This window comes from Equus przewalskii, chromosome 5, assembly GCF_037783145.1.
Source record: "Equus przewalskii isolate Varuska chromosome 5, EquPr2, whole genome shotgun sequence".
Taxonomy (NCBI): Eukaryota; Metazoa; Chordata; class Mammalia; order Perissodactyla; family Equidae; genus Equus; species Equus przewalskii.
Genome location: NC_091835.1, coordinates 74,408,965 through 74,417,542, shown reverse-complemented (window position 1 = coordinate 74,417,542; position 8,578 = coordinate 74,408,965).

Genomic DNA, 8,578 nt, shown 5'->3' with positions numbered 1-8,578 from the left:
ACAAAACATACAGATAGGAAGTTATTAAGTGAGATTCAAAGCAGTGATGCATGTGATAACTGCAAATCTGTGTGAGGGGGACCCCAAATTCTGTGGGCAAGAACATACTGAGAGGGTACAAGCACTCCTTTTCCTCAGTGGATGTTAGGGCTGTTGTTACTATGAACTCTTTTTTATTTTGCAAAATGGCAGTAATTAGTATTCTAGAACCTTGCTACTCAAAGTGTATTCCCTGGGCCAAAGATATTGGTTTCACCCAGGTGTTTGTTAGAAATTCAGAGTCTTGGGTCCCACCCCAGACTTAATGAACGTAAATCTGCATTTTTAACAAGATCCCCAGGTCATTCACATATGCATTCAGGTTTGAGAAGCAGTGTCTTGAGAAACCACTTTATTGGCTGAAAAAGGGGTTACAGCTTGCGAGCTCAGGGTCCTTGGTCCCCATCTCTCCTCCAGGAGGCAGTGCTCTGTGGGGCTTGGCTGGCTGGACATTCCAGAGCTCGACTTCAGGAAGGGCTGGTGGGAAAGGACTCAGTCTAGCAGCTGTGCCCAGAAGCAGGTCTGGAGACTCAGTATCTCCCAGGCAGGGTCAAATAGTGGCGTGGGACTGGGCTTGGCTCAATAGGCCCAGATGGTCCAGCCGGGATCAGGCAGGGGAGGTATGGCAGGAAAAAGACCTGGATGGAGTTGGTAGGTGAGACAGTGAGAGGCCTGGTCAGTGAGCATGTGTCAGGGCCAGAGACGAAGATGAGACAATTCCTGGGTTGGGGCAGGGCCTGGGGCTGGGCTCTCAGCTTCAGGAATGGGGCGAGGCTTAGGGTTGGAGTTAGGGTCAGAATGTCAACTATAAACATCATTCTTGGCTTACAAAGCAACATTTGTACCTTTTGAAGGAGTAGCTGTGCTACAATGCCCTGTTGTATTCTGCAGTTGAGAGACTTTTGTCTTAGTTCTCCTCTGATCACAAGGGAAGCTCACAGGGGGCGTGGGGCAGAGTAGCAGAGAGTAAGTATGTGCCCTCCCAGCACCCCAAGGTGCTCTTCTTCCATATATATATTTGTAGTGTGACTCTTGCATGCACCTTCTTATATTCAAATATGACGTTTTGGTATTTCACGGCAAAAATAATGGAAGCCATTGGAGATGAATTAGAATACAAACTATGATATGTGTTAAGAAACACTGAGACCTCCCCTTTTCTTCTGTCAGAGGAGAGAGTTGTGGATGAGAATTTGGAGTTCACACCTGGCCAGGGTGGGCCTGAGTGGCTTCTTAGAGTTGATGCAGGCTCAGGAAGAAGTCAAGCGTTCCTCAGTCCAGCCCAGTTAGCGTTAACATTTTGCAAGGAATAGGGTCGAAATCTTGCTTTATTTGCTTTCTTAATCAGATTTTATTGACTTGGGAGAAAAATTAATCCTGGCTATGATGAGGTGTGCTTGCTTTTTAGGTAACTTGTGAAGAAACTGGCTATAGCATACAACATCTACTTCATTCATGAAATCAGGGAGAGCTCCTCCCCACCTTGGATCTGGTAAAATCTGGACAGAGGAAAGCTCCTAGCTTCAGCATTTGGCTAAAATCTGAAGCTTGAACAGTGATTGTGAGAGAGAGGAAGGGTCCACAGGAAACCCTTTTCTTCTCAAGGCCTAGGTCTATAAGGGCTCTTTTGCTTGTGTGATACAAAGGAACGACTTACTAAATAAAGCAGCACTTCCAGCCTTCTTATTCTGGACTGCTCGGTAATAGTTCCCTGGGCAGACAGGAAAAGAGTGGTGTAGATCCCCGTTATAGCACTAAAGGTGATCTTTTTCCCCTAGGGAAGCCTTGGTGGCGGGGAGCATGAGGACGCTGGCAGGGCTGAGACATGGCTGTGGATGGGCGAGGATGTGCCTCTCCCGGCCTTCTTGGGTTTGTGAGGAGCAGCCACCACTTTGATCCACTGAGCTGCAGGTGGCTCTCCTGACAAGAGAGAACCTGAAGTTGATTTATCTGAATTCTCACTCCCTTCCTCCTATCAGGGACCAAAGAACCGCAGTAGCCCAGAGAGGAGGCGTCTTACTATCACCTGGGGAATCAGGAGAGCTACATGACCGGGGCCTTGCATTACCAAGGGCCTCAACGATAGACTTTAACTTATTCCCAAGTTAGGTCACATTGTCTTTGTGTTTATTAGCTGTATTCAATGTTTTCGTCGGTTAAAAATAAACATCTAAAATATACCAGTATTTTAGTAACTCTGTTCTGACATTTCCTTATTTTTTAACATACCCACAGCCTGGGAAATGGAAGAGGACTTGTCCTCTCTCAGCCTCTGAGTGGCCCTGCCTGCCACATGCAGTTTATACAGATGAATGGGAAATCAGTTCTGACAATTGTAGAAAGTTATTCATGGTTTTGTATGTTTTGAAACAGTGTGAAAATTGCATTTCCTCCTCCCAAGATAGGCACTAAAAACAAAAGGAAACCACAAGTGCCATTTTGATGGACCAACTTACTAATGGCACAAAACCTTGTGACCCCACTCTTCACCCAAGCAGCTGCGGTCCTGCCCCACTCGTGAGGCACTTCCTGTCTGGCTGGTCCTGGTCTCCCACCTCCGTACCCCTGAAACTCTGGTCCTGGGGAGGCAGAGGTTTCCTCTTGAGGTTTCACAACTCTGGGATCTGGCAAGAGGCAGATTTTGCGTCCTTGAAATAATTTTTGGATTGTTTCCTCAAGATCCGCTCTCCCCTGAGACCCCAGGGAGCTATGAAGAAAGTGTGATTAAAACATATGTTCAGGAGAAGCACTTCCGCAATGGTGGAATAAGGACCTCTGAAAACATGCTCCTCCATAAAAACAGTAAGAACACTGACAAAAATGGTCAAAATCAAGTTATTCAGAACGCTAGAAATTAACCAAAGGCTTACAATCTGAGGAGTGGTTTTTTTTTTAAGAAAAATGACTGACTCTTATAAGAACAGTGAGTTTTGCCCCATTCCCATCCCCTTTTCCAAGCTCCATGGTAGCCTGGACACCAGCAGCCTCAGAACCACAGTAACTGCAGGACTTAGCAGCCTAGCAGTCACTGCAGGAGGTAGAATGGATTTGAGCTCCCCAAAGGGCTAGTCCCTAGAGAACTGTCACTATTTGCCCTGTCTGGAAGATTCCTGGAAAAGCCTCATTCACAAGGTTTGTCTTTCTTTGGTCAGTGAGGAAATTCCTATCATCAGGTCAAATAATTAGTGGCAATATTTTAAAATTGCAGCTGCCTGAGGCAGCAATATCCATTGGGGCAAACAAGATGCTGGATAAAATCTTAAAAGGAAAATTTGGGGATATCCATAGGTGGGCTTTGAAAATCTCTTACTTATTTCTGGGCATCTAGAATGCAACGTTTGCACAGGGCTGTGCATCTCTCACCTCTGGCTGACTTTGAGGCTTTGTACAAGCAGGAAATGAAGGCGAAGCCAGAGTTGTAAACTGCTGGAGTATCAAAGGCGTGCCACAACACACACACAGCCAAGGGTGGGAGACTTAAAGTCAAAGACATTTAAGGAAATCTCTGTTCAATTATTAGCTGACTGCCAAGCTGGTTAAGCAGAGACTTCGGTGGCCACACATGACAAAGAATGTAGACTTTACAGAATTAATTCAGGGAAGTCACTAAACAAACAAACAACAATAAACAGCAACCACAAAAATCCTGAGGGGGAAGGAATCTGATTTCTGGTGTTGCCACATTATATTATTTAAAATGTCCAGTTTTCAACAAAAAATTATGAGACACTCAAAGAAACAGTAGAGTGAAGCCCATACACAGGAAAAAACAAAGCAATCAACAGGATTGTTTCCTGAGGAAGGCCAGATGTTGGACTCACTAGACAGATAATATTCCCTTATAATCATTTTTATTTCTGTAAAGTTAGTCACGGTATCCCCTCTTTCATTCCTGATTTTAATACTTTGATTCCCTTTTTGGGTCAGTCTAGCTAAAAGCTGGTCAATTTTGTTGATCTTTTCAAAGACTCAACTCTTTGTTTTGTTGATTTTCTCTACTGTTTTTCTGTTCTCTATTTCTTTTATTTCCACTTAATGTGTATTATTTCCTTCATGAGAGATTGAATCTCTTCTTGTTATAAAATGTCCTTCTTTACCTCTAGTAATAACTTTTGTCTTAAACTCTGTTTTTATCTGATATTAGTATAGCCATCTAACAACAGAGCCTCAAAATATAGGAAGTAAAACCTAACAGAACTGAAGGGAGAAATAGCTAATTTGACAATGGTAGTTGGAGACTTCTGTACTCCACTTTCAATAATGGACAGAGTGTCTAGGCAGAAATAGAAAAAGGAACTAGAAGACATGAACAACACTATAAACCAACTAGACCTAACACACATCTATAGCGCGTTTCACTCAACAATAGCAGAATACTGTTCTGCTGGACATGGAACGTTCTCCAAGATAGACCATATGTTAGACCATAAAATAAGGCTCAATCAATTTAAAAGGATTAAAATAATACAAAGTATCTTCTCTGACCACAGTGGAATTAAGCGAAAAATCAATAACTGAAGGAAATTCACAAATACGTGGAAATTAAACAACTCATTCCTAAATAACCAATGGGTCAAAGAAGAAAATTTATAGCTGTAAAAACTTATATATTGAACTTCATCAAAATTAAAAACTTTTGTACTTCTAAGGACACCATTAATAAAGTGAAAAGACAACCTATAGAATGGGAGAAAATGTTTGCAAATCATATATATGATAAGGACTTGTATCCAGAATTTATAAAGAAGTCTTACAACTCTACGATTGAAAGACAAATAACCCAATTGAAAAATGGGCAAAGGATTTAAGGATATTTCTCCAAAGAAGATATACAAACGGCCAATAAGCACATGAAAGATGCACAGCATCATTAGGTATTAGGGAAGTAAAAATCAAAGCCACGATGAGATACAATTTCACACCCACTAGGATGGCCAAAATGAAAATTAAAGACAATAACAAGTGTTAGATGTAGAGAAATTAGAATCAACATTCATTGCTGGTGGGAATATAAAATGGTACAGCTATTTTGGAAAACTGGCAATTTGTCAAAATATTAAACATAGAACTACCATATAACGCACTAATTCCATTCCCAAGTATATACCCGAGAGAACTGAAAACATAGGCCCACTCAAAAATTTATACATGAAAATTTATAGCAGAATTATTCATAGTGGTCCCAAAGTGTAAGCAACCCAAATGCCCATAAACTGATGAATGGATAAATAAAATACGATAGATTCATACAATGGGATATTATTTGGCAATAAAAAGGATTGACATACTGACACATGCTACAACATGGGTGAAACTTGAAAATATTTTGTTGAATGAAAGAAGTCAGGCAGAAAAGATATCACATATTGCATGATTCTATCTGTAGAAATGTCCAGAACAGGCAAATCCATAAGAGAGATACTAGGTTAGTCATCACCAGAGAGAGGGAAGAATGGGAAGTGACTGCTGGGGGTATGGAGTTACTTTTTGAATTGATGAAAATGTTCTAAAATTAGTTAGTGGCGATGGTTACACAACCCTGTGAATATGTTAAAACCCACTGAAGTGAGTACTTTAAATGAGTGGATTTTATGGTCATTAAATTATACCTTAAAAAAGCTGTAAAAATAATAAAAATAAAACCAGTTTCCTTCTTTGCCTCTCCACATTAAAAGGAAAATAGGAGCAATGATTTCTGCTCTTGGATCAGTGGTTCTCAACTAGGGATGATGTTGTCCCCCAAGGCACACTTGGTTATGTCTGGTGACATTTTGTTTGTCACAAGTGGGGGAAGGGTGCTACTGGCATCTAGTAGGTAGATGCCAGGGATGCTGCTGAACATCCTACAATGCACAGGACAGCCCCTACCACAAAGAATGATCCACCCTAAACATCAATCGTACCAAGGTTGAGATATCCTGCCCTGGATCGGCTCCACCAGCACAGAGCAGGGTGTGTGGTGCATCCTGTCTTTCCCACAGAGGTCCTGGGGTGGGATGGCAGCCCCTGTGTTGAGGGAGGTTATTAGAAATCATCCCAGGAAATTCACTGTCAAGGCGGGAGTAAGGACATGAAGCACAGTCATCTCTCTGGGAGTGTCCTTGGGAGATGCTTCGGTCTGGTCTCAGCTCTGAGAGTAGCTATTCTGTCCTGAGTAGTCTGTCTCTGTTTTATCTCACAGGCACTGTGAACTCTGGAAGTGATCAGACCTTTCTTTTGGGGTTGGCTGCTAAAGAGTTTTGAGCCAAACTTGTCACCCATCGCAGGCAGGGCATAGGTCTTACATTTTACATTTTTTAGTTTAATTTGTGGCTCCATTTTATATCTCTACCTTTCTTTTTCTATTTTTAAAATTTATTTTCTTTTTCTTTATTTCCCATGTTTCTACTTTTAGTTTTTGCCATCTTGTGGTGTTTTGTACGTCTTGGTAAGCTATTTATACTGTGCAACACGAAACAAGATACTGAATAAATAAAGGTAAACAGTGAATCTCTCCTTGGCTCTGGGCTGGAGGTGGGAGGTCGAAGGAGGCAGATCATGGGGCGGAGTGGTGGGTGGTGTTAAGAGGCGCAGTGAGGATGGTGGGCAGGGACCAGTGATGTCTCCATCAGGTGCACTCGTCCTTGCTCCAGAGGCTTGGCCAGGTGGTGAGGGGCCAGGCTGTGAGGGGTAGGAGGATTCTCAGAGGAGGTCAGCTGTTCTGGGTCGCCATGTAGGACGCTGTGGCCTCTTGGTGTTGGAAGGAGCTGGGCTTTCAGAGAACAAGTAACAGATGCGGGGACAGAGCTGGTGGGAGAGGGGACCCAAGATGGGCAGGACCCGGTGGCATATTGAAGTGTCGTGGATGAGGAGGCAGGGATTGGGCTTCCAGGTTTCAAGTCCCACTTCCATCCTTGTGGGCCAAGAGACTTTGCAGTCATGTGGCTCCTTAGTTTCCCCAGCACTAAAACAGGGTAGTAATACCTGCTAGGCCTGTCTCTGGGGTAGGCGTGAGGATCAAATGAGGTAATAAAAGGAAATTGCTGAAGTGCTCTGTTCGTTGCTAGGCTGCAAACTTTTTATTTTTTAAAAATGTGGAGGGACAAAAATAATTGCGGAGTTATTGTGGTCCTGATTGCCTCGGTGCGGGTAGAGACATTCTCATTTGGAGCAGGTAATTACTGTTGCAGAGGCACTGGGGATTGCGAGCTCGGGAGCAGGCCTGAGGGAAACAGAGAGCCTGGCTGAGCCCGGGGAACTAATTAAAACTTGCACAGCAGCCGCGGGGAGAAAGTTTTGTTAATCACCCAGTTGCATTAAGATGCATGCCATTGACTGCTGAGACCTTTAGAACTACAAGGATCTCCTGGCCTGGAGAGGCCAGTCCCTTCCCCAAGCTTTCTCTCTCAGGAGTTCTTAGCACCTCTGAGATCTTCACTCTCTCATTTTTCCCGCAAAGAGAAAGCTTGGCCCGGGAGCGTCAGGAAGGTCTGGGGTTAGGGGGACGCGGACTTCCCGGACTTGTGTGTTTTCTCACGGTCTCTGGGGGGAGGTCGCCACAATTCTAGGTCTTGGGTCCAATCCCAGTGTTTTCAGCTGAGGCCACTTTCATCTTCTAAGCTTCGTGGGTTTGGCCAACAGCCCCTGGTCCCCTTTCTCTCATTTTTACATTGTTCTTCAGTTCATTTTCCCTCTCCTTGGCTCCCCCTTTGTCCCCCCATCAGCACACATCCCGGATGCTGCAGATACTACCAATTTCTACTTTCACCTGAGTAAAAATGTTGTTCTGAGAAATGTCACGGGACCTGACCAAGAAAGCCCTCTCTTGGCCCTCGAGGCTGGGAGAGCAGGGCCTCCTAAGCCTTCCCTCCAAAAGCAGTCACTTTCAAGGAACTTTTCCTCTGATCCCATGCTTTCTTCCATCTTGGGATCTTTTGGGTAGCTTTTCTTGATTTTGAAATTTTGTCTTCCCAGTCCAGGGTGAACATGGACATTGTAATCTCACTTTCTCTGTTTCCCCTGATTCATGTGAAATAATGCTGATTCTTATTATACACCAGACATTGTGTAAGTGCTTTTCACACATTATGTTAATTCTTGCAACAACCCTACAAGGTAGGAATTGTCTTTGTTTTACAGATGAGAAAACTGAGCTTCTGAGAGGTTAAACAACGTGCCCACGGTCACACAGCTTGCAGGTGGTGAAGCCAGGATCTAACTTGGAAAGTGATCCATGGCAGGCAGTTGAGGTAGAGAGGGCACTGGACTGGGAGTCAGAGGCTTGGGTTTGAATCCTGGCTCCACCACTGACTGATGGGACCTTGGGCAAGTCACACACATCGCCTCTCTTGGCCTCGGCCTCCTCATCTGCAGGGGTGAGAATAGTGCCTGGCTCGGTAAGTGGATGATGGGACTTCATAAATGTGCTTACTCAACGCAGTGCTAGACTCAGCAGGGGCTCAGGCAGTGTCCACTGTAGCAGAGGTGCCCGTGTGTGGCAGGCAGCCCCTTAGCTGGCCCCCAGCGATCCCCACCTCCTGGTGTTCCAGGCCTCATGTAA